The 23,357-nt window shown below is 39.5% G+C and overlaps 1 protein-coding gene across 6 annotated transcripts in view; it reads left to right on the plus strand.

Moving 5' to 3' along the window:
* Positions 1-636: 636 nt before the first annotated feature.
* Positions 637-23,357, plus strand: part of DAGLA (diacylglycerol lipase alpha) — a 129,631-nt gene continuing 106,910 nt past the window's right edge. For 2 of the 6 annotated variants that reach the window (XM_058155488.1, XM_058155504.1), the window contains exons 1-2: positions 650-779; positions 21,640-21,753. The gene's annotated coding sequence lies outside the window, so the exon portion shown is untranslated. Of the gene's footprint in view, positions 780-993; positions 1,205-21,639; positions 21,754-23,357 lie in introns of those variants that run through there. The other 4 variants (XM_058155479.1, XM_058155512.1, XM_058155521.1 and 1 more) reach the window with 4 other exon arrangements.

Raw genomic sequence — 23,357 nt, forward strand, 5'->3', positions numbered from 1 at the left:
TTCAGCAATTTCTATCTACCGCTTTTGCTCTTATCTAAATTAGTTTCCTTGCTTTCTCCATCCTTCCAATGTCCCTTTCCTATTTATTTATACCTGGCTCTCAAGGAAACAATGCTGTTTGTTAAGGCTCAACAGCTACAGAACCTCATTTCCATATCGCAGATAAAAATGTTTAAAAAGCAATGCATTCATTTTAAATACTCCTTCATAGCTTCCTTTTGATCGTGTAATACACCACTTTATTCCCTGTGTATTTAGGATTAAAGAGCGCTACTCATCCATCTGTGAACTCCTTTAAGTCACCGCTTTTGTCCATTCAAGAGAAGGATGGATCAAAGAGCCATCCTTCACTTGAATCCTTCTTTATGGGGAGGTGACGTATTCCATAAATAGAGTCTCGCAAATCCTCTTTTTAAAGATTAATAAAAAGCAAGCAATGTCTTTTCCCATATTTCAGCAGTCTCTTCCTCAGCCCACAGGGGCAGCGGGAAATCCTCTTCGCCCCGCTGGGGCATCTGTGACCAACCGTTCCCTGCCAGGTTGCAACACTGGCCACCAGAGGGCGCGCGCGCGCGCACCCACCGTAGCCATGGTTACCGCTGGGTGCGTAGTGGGGTTTACGAAGCTGACGCAGTGGGCGGCCCGGCACAGGCGGAGGCGGCCCTGGCACAGGCGGAGGCGGCGCTGAAGAGCTGCGGGGCTGAGAAGCCCCGGCATGGAGGCGGCGGCAGCAGTGGCTCTGGCCCGGTGGCGGCGGCGCCGGAGGCGGCGGCAAAAAGGTGAGCGGATGCGGGGATTGGCGCGGCTCGACGACGGCGGTGGGGGACGGGAGAGGTGGTGGCGGTCCATGGAGGGCGGATGCCCACTTCTCGCTGCGGGTGAAAGAGCCGCCGCACACCTCTTGGCGGGAGGAGGAGGAGGAGGCGGCAGGGCGGACTGGCGGGGTGGGGCTGGAGACGGAGAAAGCCGCGAGGCCGAGGCCGCTCCGGCGCGGGAGCGAGCGAGTGCAGAGGCGTCGGTGCCCTGGCATATGGCAGCACGGGGGCGCGCTCAGGGAAGGCAGGGGTGGGAAGAGCGCGCGCGCCCCTTTCTACCGCCCGCCCGCCAACCGGCAGCCCCGCCGCCAGAGGTGGAGGGCCTGGTTGCCAAGGGGAACGGGGAAGCATCCCTCCTCCCCCGGCACCAGCAGCGTGGGAGCTGGACGGTAAGCAGGCGAACGATCCTGTCGCTCTCGTGCCCAAGCAGGTGCCTCTGCTTCTGCTGCTTCCCATCCCCGCCTCTCCCCTTGCCAGACCCGGGTATGTGGTAGAAGAGGTGGGGTGGGAGGGAAGGAAGGAAGGAAGGAAGTGTTGCTTTCCCGGGAAGCTGGTGGTGGCAGGGGCTTTTCTTACGTGGCCTTGGATCGTTTCCTCCCCCCCCCCCCACTCTTCCTCGCCGTCTCTCTGCCTGCTCTGCACCGTTTCCCCAAGAAATCGGTAGAATCAGGGTGCTGTGGCCTGTGGAGGGATTAAACTGACGGGAGTTGGAAGTGTTGGGTAAGGAGGGACGGTTACAGTATGGAATTGCAGTGTAGCAAGCTGAAATCGTCTTATGCTTCCAATGCTTGTGGAAAAGGGAGATGACAAAAGGTGAAGTGTTCCTAATACCATGGTTGGGGGGGTGGGGTGGCAGGTGGATTTAAAGTAGAGAAGTGTCCCCCCCCACCCAGTTGATGAATCTGTGCATAATGGTGTTTTATGTGGAAATTAATAGTCTGGATCCATAACCAAATGACGTGGGCTGGATATGTATACATAAACATTTACTTTTCAGAAAAACTGAAATTCTTTCTATAAACCTAAGCAGATGGGAAAATAATGGATCTTTCGTCTTTAAGGTTGTTTCTGCAAGGAGATGCTTCTATCCTGCCATTTTTGATAGCGTCCATTAGAAGTTTGTGTGTGTGTGTGTGTGTGTGTGTGATGTAAATTGAAATAAAGGAGATCTTGCCTTATGATTTGAAAATGCTCAAGAGATTGTAGCCATGTTTGTTTGGAATGAGATAAGTGCTTGCTACTTGTATTTTGATTATTGCCTAGGGTTCCACTATTAGAATGGAAGAAGACAAAAATGGAAAAAGACAAAATTAGAAATAAATTGCCTCGAAAGATTTCTAATTGTAAAAATTAATTTATTATTTGAGTGATTAAGGTTTATTAAAGGTTTATATGTTTATTAAAAGGATAGATAAAATTATGGATCAGTGAAAAGAGCTTTTAAAAAGGATAATCACTTCATGGCTGAAATTCAAACCTTAGAACAGTTTAAATGGGTGGAGTTCAGTGCACTGAATTATGCAATTTCTTTGATTAGTAACAGTTCTACAGAAAAGTATTGTGGAGATAGTTAATTTCTTTAGAAGTGTAAACACGTACTGTTTGCATGAGGCTAGGCTCAGATGTGGCCTCCTCTCTTGGGTGAATGATTTAAAATTAATTATCAATTTTAGAACTAGGTTCTTATAGTTCTATTCATCTGTACAGTTATATCATCATTAATAGATGCCTCCTTACTACTTGTAATAAATACTACGTGAATGCAAGTGAAAAAGAACATTAGGCTTGAAAATGTTGTATTGCTTTTCTTTCTAACAAAAGTCAGTTTTGTGTTGTCATTGTCAATAGAATCAAAAAATTGTGTGGGGCTTTTGTTAAAGGAGCTGGATAATCAGATTTCTACCATTCTTTAAAATTCATATTCCTGAATGAAATTGCTTTCAGAATTGATGACAAAATTAGAGCTAAGTAATCTATCATATATTAGCACTCGTTTGTAGGCTTCTTGTGTTTTAAAATTTCGAATCCTCTGAATGATAAAATGATGAGTCAACATTTTCAGCTGTAGTTTAAAACTTACCTGGAGTGTTTTATTATTATACTGAACAGGAGTTTAAATTAAAAAAATGAAAACGATCAAAGACAAGGATAAATTCATGTATATATGGGGCTTCTCACACATGTATATATGTAAAAAACACTTTACACAATCCTTTTAGTAAAGGATTACCATATTCATTTTAAATATACATACATAATCTATACCTGTCCATTAGTTGCAAGTAACATCAGATTTTCAATCCACTGATAGAAAATGCCATATAATTATCTTTTAAATATTGAAGAATAGTTTTTTTAGCAATAAGAAGGGCACAGTATATCCATTTTTGTTCTCCGGCTATCAATTAGCATGTAATCATTTTAAAAATTGGTTGAAAATTAACTTGACCTCCCTTTTTAAGTGTATCCATTAGCAATACTTCCACATCTCTGATCATGTCTTTTCCTAAAAACAATAATTCCAAAAACAAATTAACAAATGGCATTATATATTCATCAAAATGGACTCAGAAAGGGAACAATTGTTCTAGAGCTCTAAAATAAAAGTATTTCTGAATATATACCTTTCAATCTGTATTAAACTAAGTCTGTACACACAAAATTCTCATACAGGTAGGTTTCAGCTATAAAGCCAGTCACTCAATTAATTAGAGCTACTTTTCCAGTCTGAGGTTCTTCAGAAATGTTGAGACAGAAGTCCTTCAAATTCTCAGTTCATGTATCATGTGCATCACATTGGTGAAATCTGCATTAGAAAGTTGTGACAATGGTGTAACTTTTAATCAGATAAATAGATAATATTTTAATGAGGTTAAAATAAACCTGATAATGTTTAAAATAGAATTTTTATAGCTATTATGCCTTATAGAAGAGGAAATTTGAGACAGCTTTTTGTGTAAAGATTTTTATACTAATTCTATATTGATTTTAAAATACAGTATATTTTCTAGGAAATACTTTTTTCCTTAAAAGGATTTTCCTTTGAAACATTGCATTATTAACTTTTAGCATTCCTGACCTCCACAGAGAAGCTTTTTTTTTTCAATCTCACTTTCATAAAACAAAAATTAAATGCCATAACAGTGTGCAAAATCTGTTTATTGCAGTACAAACTATGGCAATGTCTTTTCCTGCCTTAAATATTAATGGTTTCTGTTTGGATTCAAATAGAAGTACTCCTACAATATGTCTTATGGAGACATAAGTGTATACAGTTCCCTGGTTTGTATAGGTTGCTAAACTGTTATCCTTTCTCGGGCTGGCTTGGAGGAGGAAAGTGAAAGTATTTACTTCTGTTTTCAACTGCTGTTTGTTATGACATTCAAACTGAGAACTACAGTAATTATCAAGTGTGATTTATATCCAAACAAATCAGGTTCATTAACTGTAGCTTAAAGTTATCTTTTAGGCAAGTACCGTCAAATTATTTCTTCTCCCCCAGTTACTGTGGTTATATTCACATAACATTTAAAACCATGACTGGTTCAGTAAGTAAGCCAAATTAAGTTACACAGCCATGAGCCATATTTACTGACTGCATTGCATGGTTCACCTACAGTAAGTAGTACATGTAAAGTAGAAGCAATTATTCTTTCTCTATTTTCTTTGCTTCTAAGTACAGTAGTATTGCCATATACATATAAAAAAGAAACTAGTAGCAGAGGCACTCTTACCCTCTCTCATTTCTGTGAGGATGCTTCGATTCTGCGCGTGCAAATTAGTATGCGATATGAGTCAATGGTTAAAAAGTTGATTTGTTTGAAAATGATGCAAAATTGAGTTATTCTAATCCTCCCCCTGGGTTCAGATGCTATGTTAAACTTAAATCACAAAATGACTATATTTTGAGTAAAGATGCATAACTCCATACAAAGTTTGGTTAAAAATGAAAACATTTCAGAGTATTGCTGTTGCTGAAAAAGAATTAAACAGAGAGGACATAAACTGGCCTAGAACATTAGTTGTAAGGCTAATATGCTCATGCTCAAATTAATGCCTGTCAATTTGTTCTTTAAGTGAGCATGTTTGCAGGGTTGGTCTGGAGTCAGACCAGAGTGGGGTCTGTGGAAATTTGTGTGCCGTCTAAATTTTATCTGTACAGCTACATTTTGTTATCTTGAAAAGTCTATCCCTGAAAAAGATTTTCCTTGATTTTTTTTCAATGTACCCCTGAAATTTTGCTCCAGTTTAGTTGATTTCAGAAAGCTAAGCATAGTCAGACTTAGCTAATACATGAAGGAGAGACCACCAGGAATGCTAGAATGACAAAACTTTTTGGGGAAAGACAGCATAAAATAACTTCTCTGTTGTTGGCAAAGAAGTAACAGAAATGTATCATTGGAGTCATTAGAAGTCAACTTGAAGATGACCTTATCTTATGTTTTGTAGGCCTGATTAGTTGGAAAAATGACATTATGGGTCATTGATGGAAAGATGAGACTTCAAAAACTTTTTATCATGCAAGAATTTGTGTTGTTTTATACTTTATACTATACCAGTATTCTCTTACAGACTCTGTTCATGTATTTTCAGCATTATTGTGATACTATCTCTGTATTTAATATAGAATTCATAAAAGATGGCATGTTCTTGTTTTCAATTTTTATGCATAACAGTAGCTCTGTGAAGCACATTGGAGTGAAAGAATAGTAACTGTCCAAACGTTGTCCCATAAGTACCCATGGTAAAAAATGGATTTGAATATAGGTCTTCCTGTTCCAGGTTAACCTAGTTTAGTTAGAAAATTTAAGGGCTGATAGTCTGATAATATAGCTCTCTGCTGCATTCAAAAATGGATTTTTAAGATTTTGCAAGAGACCTATTTCCTACAAATTAGGTGCCATCAATCATTTCATAAAGCTGACATCTGAAAAGTGTTACTGCCTTGTAAGTTTTGATTTATTTTTGCAATCTTATATTTCAATAGTCACATCCTTATTAAAGAAACTACTGTAGTTCACAGTGGAATGTAAATTGGAATAGTTTTACAATTAATGTGATAGGTGGAATCTGACACTAAACTAAGAAAGATAATTCCTCAAATTTAAAGTTTCCTTTTAAAATGACTTGAAAAATCCCTTTAACAAGGGGAAACTTTAGTATTTATGTTACTTTTGGATATTAAATCATAAATTATAAACATTGCTAAGTAAATAGAGATATGATTCACTTTGTCTATCTGTTTCAAAAATAAGGCAGATATAAATATTCATACATTCTTTATGTAAGAATCTCTTATAAAGTTAGTGAAAGTTTGAGAATGTGTATGAATTTTAAAAAGTATATCATTATTGTTGCACTTGTTAAGCAATTGAGCTCAACAAAATTTTGTAATACATTTTTCATTGTTCATGAATATTGCAAATATTCTTATTGAAAGTTGAAAATATAAATATGGAAACTGCTCATTCTAGCACTTGTAATTTATTTTCAGCAAAGTATGGTAGAGACAGAATATGCTAACATTCTTTTCCAAAATTTATTGTGAGTCATTGTGAAAATATTAATGGATTGTTGATCATTCATGTAATATTTCATTCTTAATGTGTGGTTTGTTGTTGCATTGATGTTCCAGAATATGAGGCTAAGAATCTGAGCATAATCAAGTCAGTTGGGAAATTTATTTGTTTTTTATTTGATTTGGATGCTGTTCAATACTAAAGTGACAATGAGCAACTTAAAATTTAAAAACAGAAAAACAATGAAGATGAACAATAAAAAATATCTAACTTTTTGAAATAACAATATTCAATTTTTAAAAAACTACAACAGGGCTTCATATCCGTTATATCCCAAAATGTGAGAGAATAGCCACATTTCTAAAGAACATAATAAGAATGGGAGCCACATGGATTTCTGGGGAGATATTTCTGAGGGCAGGTTCATAACAAAAAGGATATGTTTCCTGGATCTGATAGGTTGTTGAATTGATGCACATAAGCTTTGATTGATCTCATGGATGGACTGAAACCATAGGAGAAAACTATACTTGCAGCGGTACATTTTAAAAATGCTTAGATTCACAGATACCAATTTAAATGCTGGACCAACTGTTCTTGATTGTATGAACTGGAAATCGTAGTGCTGTAACAGATCAAATATTTAATATGTAAAAGACTGCAGTTCAAGTTAAAGGATCACTGATAACAAAGTTGGGAAAGAGTAATAGAGTAACCAACAGTTTAACTGTAAGCACTAGCTTCATATATTAATTTTAATTTTCAAAATTAGCATGCCTTGGGACCAGGCTACTTAATGGACTGGCTTCTCCCAGTCATTTCTAGCCATCCAATTTGGTAACCAACCAAATCTAGTAGATTAGGTATGTTACAGGTGCTGTCAGCCATGGAATGCTGACTGGCAGGGACCAGGATTACTGCCTTCTTTGTCACAGCTCCTGCCCTCTGGAACATACTCCCTTCAGAGATTAGGATAACCCTATTTGGTTTGTTTTCCTAAGACTGTGAAGCAGTGGTGGGATTCAGCCGGTTCTCTTTGGATCGCACGAACTGGTAGCGGCGACTGTGGGAAGGAAGCCATGCACCCAAAATATAATGACATGAATGTGGGTGGTGGTAGTACAGTACCGTATCTTCAAAACTAGGTTATAAATAGCTTTGGGGAAGTTTGTTGTAACTTTTATTACTTCCTTCTTGGTTTTCCATCTCTAACAATCTAAATTTGCTTTTTAAAAGTATAATCTGGTCTTTCATGCTGCTAAATACTATGTTTCCCTGAAAATAAGACCCTGTCTTATATTTTTTGAACCTCGAAATAAGTGCTTGGCCTTATTTTCAGGGAGGTCTTATTATTTTGGGGCATGTGGAGCAAGATGGGGCTCCTCTTGCCATTTTACCTGATTTCCAGCTCTGCATTTAAATATTTTCAGGGAGGGCTTATTTTCAGGGAGAGGCTTATTTTAGAGCATGCGCTCAAAAGCCCAATTGGGCTTATTATCAGGGGATATCTTATTTTCGGGAAAACAGGATAATTGTTTATGCCTCATTGTGATTTGTTTGAAATCCAAATCTATTACAAGTTACAAATTTGGAGGGGGGATATACAACAAACCACACTTAGATGGTGTCATTAGTTAGGAATCCTGTCTTCTTTTAATCATTGCTTATGTTTGAATACCACAGTCTGGCTTCTTTTTGTTTTTGTACCCAAACCAATATAAGTTTTTTGATTAACAGGACGCAAAACAGCAAAAAAACAACAACACCACAACGCACTTTATTTTGTGATTAAATTGTGTTCTTTTACTTTCTCCCAACTCCTTACTTCCTTAGGCTATAGTCATTGCTTCCATGCCCCAACCTTCTTTGACCAGAAGGTAAAAATGGACATTTACTTTCCAAATGTCAGAGCACATACTTGCTTCTATATGGCACAATGTAGAACAAAGCACAAAGAATGTAGAACTTTCAATGAAAGCTTTTTATAAGCACACAAAAACCCTTTTCTGCACCCTGTTGAGAGAAAGATATATGTAAACATAACAAAAACAAAAAAGTTAAAATTGTGCAATTGCATAACCATTAAGTAAATTTTGTCTCTTACTTTACTTTAGCCTTCAAGAGTGCGTGTATGTAACTTTAGTTTATAATAAAAGATTGAATCTTAGCATATATATTTAATGATGGTATGCAAAAGTAATGTGGATTGAATACTATTTCCTTCATGAAGTGAGATGAGAAAAAAACAGTTACCAGTTTCTAATTCAGTACACTGAGGCGAAGGTACTAAGCTTCAAGAAGCATTGAAACTTTGAGAAGTTTGGATTTGGGAGTATTGCTTGTACTAATCAATTTCTCTCATTAATGTGTTACAGATTCAGCCCCATTTAGCTCTCCTTTGAATACATTCCTTGTTCTGAGTCCAGAAGATTTGTCCCATAATGACAGATACTGTTCCAGCTTCTAGTTAGCTCTCAGTTATTACTTTAAGTATTATCAATTATGGCAACTACTAATTCAATGAAATGGTTAAGATACTGGATGAGACTGTGGTTTCTAGTTTGCTCTTTGACACACAAGCCAGCTGGATGACTTAGGGCCCTTCATAGAATCATGGGGCTGAAAGGGACCTTGGAGATCTTCTAGTCCAAACTCCAGCCCAAGGCAGGAGTTACTCTCTCAACTCAACATAATTCACAGAATGATAGTTGTGGGGAAAATAGAAAAGAGCCACAACATAATGATTTGTAAAAAAATAAATGCAGGATATAAATGTAATATAATTATTTTATATCCATAACTGCAAATGATAGCAATATTTATAACACATACTCCATTTTAGAAAAAGTAACTTTTTGTTTTGCGTGTTTATATATATGCATTTACCATATTTTGCAATATGTGTGTGTATCTGTCAAAGAGGTAGGTCATTCTGTGAGAACAGGTTAATCCTCTTAGTAAGATTAGTGTCAATGTATCAATTTTTTTGAAGTAAACGATCCATGAAATCATTTGATAGCAAGAATATAAATCTTATATGGAAATCTGCTTTATTTAATATGATTCACAACCTTATTACACAATCATTTATTTGAATTGCTTGGAAAAGAGCAATAGATTGAATAGCACTTGTACGTTGTATCAAAAGAAAGCTTTGTGGAATAAGAAATAGACTGAATTTGAATAAACAATCCTTCCTTCCTTCCTTCCTTCCTTCCTTCCTTCCTTCCTTCCTTCCTTCCTTCCTTCCTTCCTTCCTTCCTTCCTTCCTTTTGCTTTGAGTTTTTTTTTCTTTTACCATACTTCTCTTATTCTTTGCAGTATTTCCAGTCTCTCCTATTGGGACACATCCATATGGCTATTAGCTAGGTTGTTGACTCTGATATTGTTTGAAACTGCTATAAGTCATTCAGAGTTTTGCAATGAGATGCCATCAGTACATAGATAGCATCTACTGCTTTCTACCCTCTAACTCCAAGGAAATAATTAATGCCCTTATTTATTATCTCATCTTATAATGAGCTGGATGAGAGAAAATAAGTGAGACTTAAATTGAGACAAGAAAGAGAAAACTACTCAGGCATTGAAGTGAACTTTGTTCTGAAGAGGGTTACACTCTTTCTTTACAGAAAGAGTAGGTCATAGTGTGAGAGTGTTTCATGACACCTGATTTCCAGCTCTGCATTTAAATATTTTCGGGGAGGGCTTATTTTCAGGGGGAGGCTTATTTTAGAGCATGCGCTCAAAAGCCTGATTGGGCTTATTATCAGGGGATGTCTTATTTTTGGGAAAACAGGCTTTATTCCTCCCTCCCTCCCTCCTCCAAAGTTTCTCAAACTGTATTCAGTGGATCCTTAGAGTTCCAGGAGAACTTGATGAGCTTTTATAAAAGACTATGTTTGAGGAAAGAGAGAGAAATATTTAAACTACACTTTCTGTGCCTGGATGAGTTGAAACCTCCTGGTCTAACCAGTTTTGCTACTTGGAAGCCTAGCACTAATGTACTCAAAGAATAGTGTGTTCTGGATTGACTCTTAAGGCTCTAGAGTTTTGCCTTTATACCTGGAATGGCTGTCAGCAAGCTAGACATTCTTAGCATACAATACATATAATTCACATACACAAACACACAAAATGTTTTTCAAACTATCTCCTGATCAACATAATTCTTTTTGTGTGACATCAGAAAGTTAGCTGGTTAAAAGCATTAAGTAAAATGGTAGTCTTTCACCGTCAGAATTTTTATTTACAAAAATAAAAAAATGAGCTCCAACTTTTCGTTCCAGCTTGAAACTGAAGGGCTTACAGAGAAGTGGTAAGGAACCTTCTATAATGCTATTTTGTGGCATCTTGAAAACACAGAAGGCTCCAAATTGGCTTGATGTGCCTTTAAAGAATGTGTGTGTAAGTGTGTACATGCGTGTGCACATGCCTCTAAGAGGGTTTTTTTTTTAAAAAAAAAAACATTCCTAGCAATTACCTGGACACTATGGTCACTACACTTTTCTTGCAAAAAATTTTGGAAGTCATTTTCCATTGCCTCCTTTCTAGAACCAAGACACAGTGATTGGTCCAAGGTCACCTAGCTGGCTTTGTGCCTAAGACAGAACTAGAACTCATGGTCTTCTGGTTTGTAGCCTGCGGCCTTAAATTACTGTACCAAATTGGCTCATTGAAGAGTAATTTTTCACCAGAAGTTTCTTCTCCAAGCTGAGAAGGAAGAACTTTGTTCTTCATCTTAAACTGTTCAGGAAGACTTATATAAACGAGTGAAGGGACTTTGGACAATTAAAAATGTCTTATGTCTATTTGAAGTTGGACAAGGATTTTGTTTTTAGGTTGCAAATCTGGTTCTGGCTGGAAGCTAGGAAGTGGTGATTACTTGAATCCACAAGATTTTTACAGTGCTCTGCTTTTCAGGAAGCAGACTAACAATGATCAATGGAGTAGTTTTAAATGACTTCCTGTATGTGCTTTGAGCAATGGTTCTTCTTTAGTGAAATTGTGAATTTTAGCTTGTTATTTTGTGTAGTTACAGGAACTGTTAATAATTAACATCTTATTTAATAAAAACAGAACAAAATGCTTTTATCTTCAAGAAGTAGATTACTTGATTTGGTTATGATACCATGAATTTGGGTCCCCTTCATTAATTGTGATTCCTTACACTTACACTTAAGTATGTTAATAAATTAATGCTTATGCATTCTATAACCTTATATACATACAGCCATATAATTATATATGTTGGTTATTGAAAGTACTTTGTGCATAGCTGGCATTTCTGTCATTCTAATTTACAAAAACTTATTATAATATAGTGTACATAGATAGTATCATAGATACTATGGAACATTTATTAAGTACACTCCCTTTCTATATTTTGTATGTAGGATTATAATGATCCATTTTTAATCAGGAAGCATTTATATCAAGAAAGAATCAATGGAGAGTTTGGAAAAGACTTCTGCAGGGGAAAGAAATTTCTACATATTAATTTAGGAATAATAACTTTCTACAATTTTCTGTCAGGTACAAAAAGTCAGGAACCAAGATAGTTAAAAAAGTATTACAAACAAGTTTGTTTCATGCTACCTATAACAAGAATCTGAATTATGGTCAAGGTAAATTGGCACCAGATGAGAAGGGGAGGCTAGACTGAGGTCTCTTACGAGGCATAGAGACTCCAAACTGATGATGCGTTTGACCCTGCCCTCAGGCTCAGGCTGGTCATCTCCTACATTAAATCATTCTGATTTAAGCTTAGGTTTCCATTCCAATGCAGTGTTTCTGAATCGCATCTCTATTGAAAAAGAAGCGTGTGTTACATATGAAGAAATGGAATATCCTTTGGTTTTGTGTGTAAGGAATTGTCACCTTTGGATTTCAATCTCATTTCTGTTATTTCTATTTCTATCTATTCTAATGTGCTTTTGTTTTTGGTGATTTCTGTTGTTCTGATTTGCAATGAAAAATATTGAAGTTCTGAAATATATATGGTTTGGGTAATAGTCTTTGGGAAGTACTGGTAACTGCTTTTTATCTTAACAATACTAATGTTAGATCACAGTCATTGATGAGTGATATATAAATTTGTTCTGAATGAAGACATGAGATTACTGTATATTAATGCCTGATTTTCGTAACAGCATATGAATCTCATGGTGTAAAATAATATTTTAAGATTTTAAGTTGATGTTTCATTGCTTTTAAAAATATTGATTTGATTTGATGACATAATAGGAATCACTTGCACCCATAGGCATTTAGACCTAATTATAAACTGTGAATGCAGGGTCCACTAAGTTGCAATCTTCCTTATTAAAACCTATTAATGTATCATAACCACTACCTAGTAATATTATTAGCATAAGTTTTTTTTCTCCTTTATCCAAACCTAGAATCTTGTTTATACTTGCAAGTTCACAGAATAGAGTATTGGATTGGTTTCAATCAAAACATTGTTGTAATCTGCTTAGAATAGTCCCATGGTGAGATAGGCAGCAAATAAATGTAACAAATAAAATAAATAAAATAATAATGTTCCATTTCAAATATAATTAGGCAATACTCTCTTTACATACAGGTCTAGTTAATCATGTTTTATTGCCTTTTGTGAGGAAGAAAGGAAAGGAAGAACTGGTGTTTTAGACCTGAGAATTGAGAATTGAAGGGTAAAGAATCACATGAATTGTTGTAGGAGTGTTAATGCTGCTGAAAATATGGCAGTATGCTATAAATATGCTTATGAAGAACATGTCTTTAACATGTTCATTCTTTCTGTATAACCTACATACGAACTTTCTTGAGACCTGTACTTTTCCCAAAGTGTTTTTGTTGTAGGTTCTGGGGGAACTGATCTATCAGTTTTGTATTTAATGTAATCTATGTATTGATAATACCAGTATTTAGCTTTACATCTCTGCGATAGGCTAAGCAGAAAATGCAGTGGAAATCATGACCTGGTGCCTAGAGACTTTAAGGGATTGGAAGGGGCAAAACAGACTGAGACTGAATTCAAGGCAAGTTACTGCCTTGAAGTTACTGCTGGTGCAAAACCTGTTTCTTGACTCAAAGGAACTGGTCATCGAACAGCCTATTATAATTCACTTTATATGGGGCTTCCCGTGAAGATGACCTGCAAGTTGTTTCTGGCCCAGAAAGACAGAATGAGCCTGAATGTAACAAACAATTGCTAACTGGTGCTTGCCAGTTCAAGCAAAATAACAGTGATGGCTGCATTGCTTCTGGCCACAATTCATGCTGCTTGTTATTTATTTACTAAATAGATCTATATGGCTGTCCAACTCATACATGGTGACCACCTTATTGTTACTTATAAAGCCTATATTACCTGGACTCAGTGGTGAAATTCAAAAGTTATCCCTACCGGTTCTGTGGGCGTGGCTTGGTGGGCATGGTTTAGTGATCATGTGACCGGGTGGGTGTGGCTGCACAACTGACTTACACATAATGTAAAAGCAGCTGGACTTCACACAAAATGGCCCCTGCAACAGGCAGGAACCTCACAGACAATCAGGCACAACTGATTTTCTCACAGCTGATTGGTAGTAAAAAAAATAAAATAAAATAAAGTTCCGACATTGTCTGGCACAGCTAGCTGATTGTCGCACAGCTGATCTTCAGAACTTTTACTTTTTTTAGCATTTTTTTACTATGGTTTGGGCAAATAGGTAGTAAAAAAATGCTTTAAAAAGTTTTTAAAAGTTCCAACGATCGCATGGCACAGCTGATTGTCATACTTTTTAAAGCATTCTTTTACTACCAGTTCGGGCAAACGGTAGCAGTTATCACTACCGGTTTGGGCAAACTGGCCCAAACCGGTAGCATTTCATCCCTGCCTAGACTCTTTTACTTTCAGAACAGTTTTCTCTGGAATAATATGTACATCCTATATCTTGTAGTTCTTGTAGTGAATAAAGTAGGAGAAGTAAGAGTCAAACAAACAGGTAGTGTCTCTCATTTGTATGATATTCTTGCTTCTCCTACTTTATTCAGTCAGCCAGGTTGGGATCTGCCCCATGGTTAAGGGAGGTGATTAATGTCTCTGTAAATGTGGGATGCATTCCTGCCTATTTAAAGGGTGGTTACAAGATCTTTATTAAATAAGTTGTCCTTACTGAAAGAACTCAGTAAATATTCATTGATCTTAAATATTCCATTCTTGAATACTGTAAGATTGGATGTCAAACTCGCATCATCACAGCTGCGTCAAGTTATGTATCGGGACTTTTGCCCCCTTTGCTAAACCGGCGTAGGCATCGCCAGCGCATGATGCATCCTGCCCGCGGGCCACAAGTTTGACAACCCTGCTATAAGATGATTTAAAAATGGTGTCCTAGTGGTGGACATGCATCAAAACTAAGAGATATTGGACACGTGGCTGAATACACGTGGCTGAAAACAATGATTAAAAAGCATATTGACTTTAAGCCAGAAATCTTTCTGTTCGGAATTATACCGGAGATATATACTAGAGATATAAAATATTTGATTTTGAATATTACTACAGCAGCTAGGATTGTATTTGCAAAAAATTGGAAAAATGAAAAGTTACCTTTGCAAGATGAAATAATTAGAAAAATATTGGAATGTGCAGAGATGAGTAAATTAACATTTGAAATTAGAGAACAAGAAGATAAACAATATTATAAAATATGGGATTTATTCTATAATTGGTTAAATGGAAAGATATGTTAGGAAAAATGAGTATAAGATATATGTATGGAAGAGATGATTATTTTGTGAATGCACAGGAAGATATGTTAACACCCTTACAGCATGTTGTAATGGAATTGATTTGATGAGGGTTTTTTATTTTATGTTTAAAAATAAATAAAATTTTTCAAAAAAAAATGGTGTCCTTGTAGCTCTACATACATTTGGCTGAAGCCATTTCTAATTCCATTTCTGAAATAGAGTATTGTCTGAAATATAGTATTAAGAATTGGATTTCCTTCCTTCCTTCTTTCCTTCCTTCCTTCCTTCCTTCCTTCCTTCCTTCCTTCCTTCCTTCCTTTTGCTTTAAGTTTTTTTTTTTTACCATACTTCTCTTATTCTTTGCAGTATTTCCAGTCTTTCCTATTGGGACACATCCATATGGCTATTAGCTAGGTTGTTGACTGATATGGTTTGAAACTGCTATAAGTCATTCAGAGTTTTGCAATGAGATGCCAGAGTTTTGCAATGTCAGTGCATTGACACCATCTACTGCTTCCTACCCTCTAACTCCAAGGAAATAATTAATGTCCTTGTTTATTATCTCATCTTATAATGAGCTGGATGAGAGAAAATAAATGAGACTTAAATTGAGACAAGAAAGAGAGAAAGAGAAAACTACTCGGGCATTGAAGTGAACTTTGTTCTGAAGAGGGTTACACTCTTTCTTTACAGAAAGAGCAGGTCATAGTTTGAGAGTGTTTCATGACCTCAGCTATTGCTGAATTTACAGGTGACAGTTGTATTGAAGAATCTGTTTATAATGTTAGGAATAGCACACACCAACCTTTGCTGAGGTAACTGGACTTAGTAACAGTTATCCATATCATGATTGTGACCTGTATCGAACTCTATAATGAGTTCTAAGTGGGGCTACCCTTAAAAATGTCCAGAAACTCCAATTGATGCAAATGTGGGCTCTGGGTGCTAATCAGTACAAGTACAAACATTGATGCTACATTGAAAGATCTGTGTTGACTGCTAATCACCCATCAAGCAGAATTTAATGTTTTGCTATTGATCTTTAAATCTCTAAAGAGTTTATGGAAGGCCTGATTAGATATCTAAGGGGCCAGTGTTTTTTTTTAAAATAGATAAACTATTTTTGATTATCTTGATTTTACTTTTGTGTTTCATATTTTGTATTTTATTGGTGCAGGCCACACTGAAAAGTTACATAATCAAAATCTGGGGAACAATAAATAAAACTAAATAAATAATTTTATTTATGTAAATAAATGGGGGAGAAGTAATGGTATGTCAGAGCCATATGAAATTAACAACAAATCAGGTTATTCTCCCTCTAGGTGGAGACAGCATCCAGGAATGGGTTGACCATGTCTGTTCAGCTGAAGGACTGAGTCTGTCAAAGTTGTTAAGCTCTGCCTCTGTTGCTAGGGCTTCCCACTTTTGACTCAGTCCATTCAGCCTGGACAAGACGTGTCGAAAGTAGTCTCCCTACTTATTATTCCTGGATGTTGTATTAATAGCAATGTTTGATGGTGTGGATTCGTTGTGGATTGTGAGTTAACAGCACTTTCTTTGCATTAGAGAGAAAGCGCTTTTTCTCAGCGGCTTTTTCGAGCTTCAGCTCGAGCCGCTGAAAGGACCTCTTGCCTGGATCATTGACAGCTTGCTGTCAGACTAGGGATGTGTAAATAGGCCTCAGTTAGATCAATTGAGGCGAGGAAGTCATCAGGCCGCACAGAGGCCAGGATTGAAAGAAGGGACTGCATTTTAAAACATCTGTAGATGATATAGCAGTTGAGTCTTTTGAGGTCCAGAATTAGTCTCCACCCACCCGAGGTCTTGGATACCACAAACAAGGTTGAATAGAAGCCCTGTCCTTGTTGCTCCTCTGTCACTGGCTGAATTGCTCTAATATCGAGCAGGTGCATGATGGCAGCTGTCGTGTCCCACTCCTCCGCTGACGGCCGGGTCAGGGAAATCTGAATCAGGCTTGCCTCTGCAGCTCTGCCCAAAGTCCTAGCAAAGTCCTCAGAGCAGGCAGGAGACCAGAAAGTGACTTCAGCAAGATAAGTTCGACTTTGCCTGACTCAGAGACTGCCAGAAAGCAGATCCTTTATATAGGCCATGGGGTGTGGCTCCATGACTCAGCACTCATTAAGGCCTGCCCCTCCCTTCCTTCTGTTGCCTCCGCCTATCCAGTCTTCTGATGCAAGGGTCACTCCAATCAGCAGCTGTTGGAAATAAACTTTCCTCAGGCTCACATGCTGTGGAGGAGGGGGAGGGGTCTAGCTGCTCCGTTTGCCTGGGCATGGAGCCAGGGCTGGGGCCGGGGGATGCTCCCTCCTCTGCAGCCTGCTTGGGCATGGAGCCAGGGCTGGGACCGGGAGGTGCCCCCTCCTCTTCAGCTTGTCTGGGCATGGAGCCAGGACTGGGGCCGGGAGGCATACATTCCTCCGTGTTCAGGAGCAGATAAGAAGGCCCCGGCTGCTGTGAGAGCAGACAAGACACAACAGCAGCTTCCATAATCGCCCTTTTAGAAGGGTCCCGAAATACCGGGCAGCTGATAAAAAATCTTGGGGGGGGGGATAGAGATGAATTCTAGTGGGAGACCAGATCGCATTGTCTACCTTACCCAAGCGTTTGATGTAATCTCCTCCCATCAGGTAGCAAAGATAGTTAAATGGTCCACCGATGAGAGGAAGAGACATGCAGTTACTTGCGACACTGGAAAGCATGACTTCCTCCCTCTCGAAAAGGCCGTCTAGCTGGGAAGGGTTTACCTCTACTTGTCCTGTCCTGCTGGAACCTCAGTCTCTGAGCAAAGGATCCCTGTGGATGGACCGGACCATCCCCTATCTCCGACCCCCTAAATGGTTGTCGCCGGTAAAATGTGTAGTAGCGATAATCACCCCTGTGTTGGGCAGAAGGCAATATTTTGCGCTTATCCCGTGTCTCAATTACTAAAGGTCCAGCGCCTCCCCTGTTTTCCCCCCCATAAAGGGTGCAGAGGCTAGCTGCCACATGTGGCAAGCATCTGCCTGCCATTTTCTGAGCCACAGGAGGCATCTGGCCACTATTGAGGATGCCATGGCCTTAGCGGCAAAGCGGGCTGAATTCAGTGTAGTGTCAGCAGAAAATTAGACTGCAGCTACAATCTTATTGATGTCCTGCTGCATGCGGATGTCCAGTGCTGGTACCCTCTCCTGCAACTGGCATAGCCAAATGAGCGTGGCCCTATTGAAAAAGGAGGCCATGGTAGCTGATCGAATAGCCCAGGCATTCCCTTGGTGGGCTCTCGGCAAGGAATGTTCCCTTCGCTTATCCTCCGGCCGCAGACCTTCCTCCGGCTCTCCAGAAAGATTAGAAGCTGATACTAATGCTGCCACCGGTGTATCCACCGCAAGCGTTTGGAGTACCGCCACCATGTCCTGAGCCACATTAAAATAACGTCTGTCCAGAGCCGAAGATACAGGTGTGGAGCCAGGAGCTGATCACTGCCTCTTAACCACATCGATAAACAGGCGTGGGCTGGAACTCTGTCCACCCACCTACCCGGTTCTGAAAATAGTGGATCAGCTGAGTCCTGACCTTCAGTAGCATTCTGCCCCTCAGACCACGCCCCCAGGTTGGCCGTGTTGGTTGCCTTAAATAACAGTGATTTAAATACACTTGGTGGGAACAGACCTGTTGCTCAGGTATGAGACCCTCGTCATCCGAGAGGTCCAACTCTCGCTGTTCCTCCTCCCCCGAAATGGATGGCAAACTTACCTTAGAAGGGGTGGGGAAAGCCGGGCTTCGACATGGAGGAAGCTCCTCCTCGTCAATGTCCATACAGCTGTTGGGATAGCCCGAAATTTCAAAAAATGTCCATTCAGTCTGCTGGCCAGACTCAGGAAGGGTGCTCCTAAAAGCACCCATAATAAAGTCTTTTATCTTATCAGGCACCGGGGTGCCTTTGCCCACCGCTGGACGCTCCTCTGCAGTCAAAGAGTTGCTATTAGCAGAGGCGGATGTCATAGGAGCACAGCTGGCCGGTTCCAATACTTTGGCAGAAGAGCCCCACAGGTTAGCCTCAGAAATATTTACAGGGAAGCTCTGCAGAGAAACTTGGAGTTCCCTCTAGTGTCAAATCCCTGCATTGCAGTCTGTTAGCGGCAGTGGGCTCAGAAGCTGTCTCTCTAACTGATGTACTCAGCTTAGCAGCTTTATTACAAAGTTTTTGCAGAGCTTGATCTCTCCGCCTCCCATCCCTTTGGATGCCATAGAGGGCTTACAGTGTTTTTCAGATCTGCTGCCATCTCTAGAAGATGATGCCTTAGCCCTGGGCTTATTGGCTGCAGAGGCTGGAAATGGTTGCAGCTCCAGCCTCTGGCAATTCAGCAGCCTTGACTTTCCAGCCATGTTTTGTCTTGCAAAGTGCCTTAGGCATGCTGCTGGCCCTAGATCTGAAGATACAGAAGAATTAGGGCTCTTTCAGAGGGGAGCACACAATGCGCTACTGAAAACCCCCAATCGCTGGGCAAATCACTGGCAAAGCCTTGAATTTAGCTCCTTTGTTCTAGTGGAGTAGCTGCGCAACTGTCAGAATGTGCAAAAAAAGCCGCCAGAAGCGCGAAGCCCCTGTCAGTGGCTCTAGCCTCCAGCAATCTCAATTAGCGATTAAAAGGCTTAAAAACCCCAATTTCGCTTCACTGCGGGTCTGGTAATTGCCGGGCAAAGCCTCAAGGCAGAGAGGCTGTTCGGGAGCGCGAACTTCTACCAATCAACTTTTAAAAAAGTGTTAGACAGCCGTTAGCTGTCAAAATGGCTGCCCAACTCTCTCCGGCTAAGCGCGCCCAAATTCCAAAGGCACGGCTTCCCCGCTGTCACTGGGAGCGCAAAGCTCCACTACTTGAACCCCTGCTCCAATGGGGATCGCTTGACTCCACTCAAGCCTGTCCAGAGCGTCTGCAGCTCAACAGAAGGTGCCTCCTTGTTCTGCCCTTACATCGGCAGTATCTTCAATTTTATTATTCAGGTAGTCACTACCAATATAGGGCCTTGCCCTTTGGACTGTCATCAGCCCCTTGGGTGTTTACTAAGGTCCTGATGGCCCTTGCAGACCATCTCAGGACTAGGGGGATATGTATCCAGTGTTACCTGGATGACATTTTAATCTAGTCATCCTCAATTTCTCACTCCAGGGAGGATTTCCAGGTAACGATCAGAACTCTCATTCAACATGGCTTTTCTATTAATCTACAAAAGAGCCATCTAACACCTACTACCTGTATCCTACATCTGGGGGCAATTATAGACACCATTGAAGGCAGGGTATACTTGTCCCAGGAGTGGCAGGACAGTATCCGAGACCTAGGAGGTAGAATTCAGAAAGAACGCAGGGTATTCTTGGCCCTACTATTACAGCTCCTGGGCAAAATGGTGTCCATCATTTCCATAACACCCTGTCCCCACTCCGGGTATCCATAACCCAGATCCTGGATTTTCTGCAGGATGGACTAGATGCTGGGCTGGCGCCTAACACCATATGGAGACAAGGGGCGGCTCTGTCCTCCATTTTGACTTATGGGTCACTGGACTCCCTGGCCCAACACTCCACCATCCATCACTTTATCAGGAGAGTGGCTAATTTATGCCCGCCTGTCATACATAGGTACCCTTCCTGGGACCTGTCAAGGGTTTTGAACTCCCTCACTGGGGTTCGTTATGAGCCATTGTGATCCACCAGCCTCTGCCTATTATCGTGTAAGGTGGCCTTTTTAGTAGCAATCATATCGGCCAGGCGGATTTCGGAGCTGGCGGTGCTGTCAGTGAAGAGTGATCTCTCTGTGTTCCACACTGATCATGTTGTATTGAGACTGGACCCTTCATTCCTGCCCAAGATAAACACGACTTTCCACAGGGCATAGGAACTAATTTTACCTAATTTTTGTCTTAACCTGGTCCACCCCTTAGAAAGACGCTGGCATAAGTTGGATGTGAGAAGGCCACTCCGTATTTATTTAAAACGCACTGCTAACCTGAGACGGACAGAATCTTTATTTATAACATTTCAGCCTGCTTCTTTAGATTCCAAGGTCACCCCCGCTACCATAGGGCACTGGCTCCGCCTGACCATCTCTAAGGTGTATGAGCTGCAGTCCTTGCCGAGGCTTCCATGAGTGACAGCGCATTTGACTTGCAGTGCAGCTACGTTGGCAGTGTGGGCCACACAGGTATCGTTGACAGAGATCTGTAGAGCCGCAACCTGGACGTCGCCTTCTTCATTTGTCAAGCACTATAAACTAGACATGTATGCCTCGGCAGAGGCGGCGTTCAGCCGTCAGGTCCTTCAAAGGGTCCATTCAGACAGAGTAGCTACTGACCAGACAGGGGCCCTCCCGTAAGACTTGGGACAGTAGCTTTGGTATGTCCCATTCCTGGATGCTGTTTCCACCTAGAGGGAGAAGGGGCATTGGTCTTACCTGATACGCACCTTCTCATCAAGTGGAGACAGCATCCAGCCCCACCCTTAATTTTTTGGTCTGGTCTTAATTTATGTGACTGGTTTTTTTTGTTTATACTGACACGTTCTGTCCCTTCATCTTCATCAAAAGCGGGAAGCCCAAGCAACAGAGGCTTAACAACTTAACAACTTTGACAGACTCAGTCCTTCAGCTGAACCGACAAGGTCAACCTATTCCTGGAAGCTGTCTCCACCTGATAAGAAGGTGCGTAAGACCAACGCCCCATATAGTTATCTTTAAGTGATTGAATGTTGAAACAAATTAAAAGCAAAAATAAAAAATAACCACTAATGATCTCTCAGCCTAAGTAGCATGACTCAGAAAAGGTACTTAAACCTTAATTTGGAAATCACTAAAATAGTAGAAATTGAATTCTTCAACAGAAAATTCAGTATTGACATCCATATTACCGCATGTATTTCATAGCTGTGTAAATCTCAGCATGAACCAAATTCTTAGTATAATAAGCTCTGAACAGTTATTTAATAGAGGTTTTCTCATTCGTCAATATGCAAATACTTACTCCATCATAACACTTTTGAAGGAAGATTAGGAATTTGTATATTAAATTGCAGTTGCAATATTGCAACTTTCCGTTATTGTACTATGGTATTGAAATTGCAGTTGCAATATTGCAACTTTCAGTTATTGTACTATGGTATTGATATTTTCTCATTGAAAATATATATAGTAAAGAGGGAAAGAAAGAAGAGGATGATCAAGAACAAAGAGGATAGAATTGATTACAACATTGATGGGTACATCATTGGAAGACCTGAAGGGACAAGCTGGAGAGAGATCATGCTGGAAAGGTTCTGTTTGGTTGCTAAGAGACAGCACCAACTTCATGGCGTGTAATCAAATGTAAAAAAGAGAAAGGAAGAAAGAAACTTAGATTTTTAAAACGGAGAACAATTTTGAAGTAATTTAATTCTTTAGGTGAACGAGAGCAGGAAACTAAGCTCCCTTTCTACTTCAGTGCATTGAAACAGAATTGTCATGATATTGGGCAGTGTTCACATCTGGACAATAGAGCAGTTTGGAATACAAGAACAATGTAACATTTATCTAAAATATTGTCAAAAATATGTGGTATAATTATATGATTTGTATGAAGTATTATAAAGGAATTTTGCAAATTCAAGATAGCTTATATAGACAAATATATAACTTTAAGTAGTAAAGATAAGAACTTTCTATTCTCAAAAATGGATGTCTTCTGAGCCTGCTGTAAGCATATGATGCATATATAATGGTACAGAAACAATATAAATTTATGAATTAAAATGGAGAAAGGAGGAAATAAATAGTTCTGTTTTGGATACATGAAAAAACAGCATCTGAACAGAAACTAAGTAATTATATACGATGGTTTACATAAACATATCTAGCACTCAAAATTAATGTAGTCCCTTACTCCTATTTCTGTTTTCTTGCCATTGATTACTATGCTGTTTTTTTTCCTTCTGTGAAGATATCTTCACTTTGACCATTGGAACACCTTGATGTTTCAATACAACATAGTTCTGACCAAGAAACTTACCTAGCAAAAAACATGTTTCACTTTATCTTCAGTGCTAGATTGTTCTTTCTTGTCACTTTTTGGCTTTCCAGATTGGTAGAACTGAACTTAGTCTGATGTTGTGTATCCTGAGTCATGAGTGTAAGACTGATATGCATGTCTCATTTTTACACTATGCTGCCTGTTGCTGCTTTTGCTTCTGTTGCATGATTTCTAGTCTTGTGCAAGGACTCGTAACTGGAGTTTGATGACTTACAGCTGTAAGGCCAATAGCGTAAGGTATATG

Source organism: Ahaetulla prasina, chromosome 1 (genome assembly GCF_028640845.1).
Source record: "Ahaetulla prasina isolate Xishuangbanna chromosome 1, ASM2864084v1, whole genome shotgun sequence".
NCBI classification, from domain to species: domain Eukaryota; kingdom Metazoa; phylum Chordata; class Lepidosauria; order Squamata; family Colubridae; genus Ahaetulla; species Ahaetulla prasina.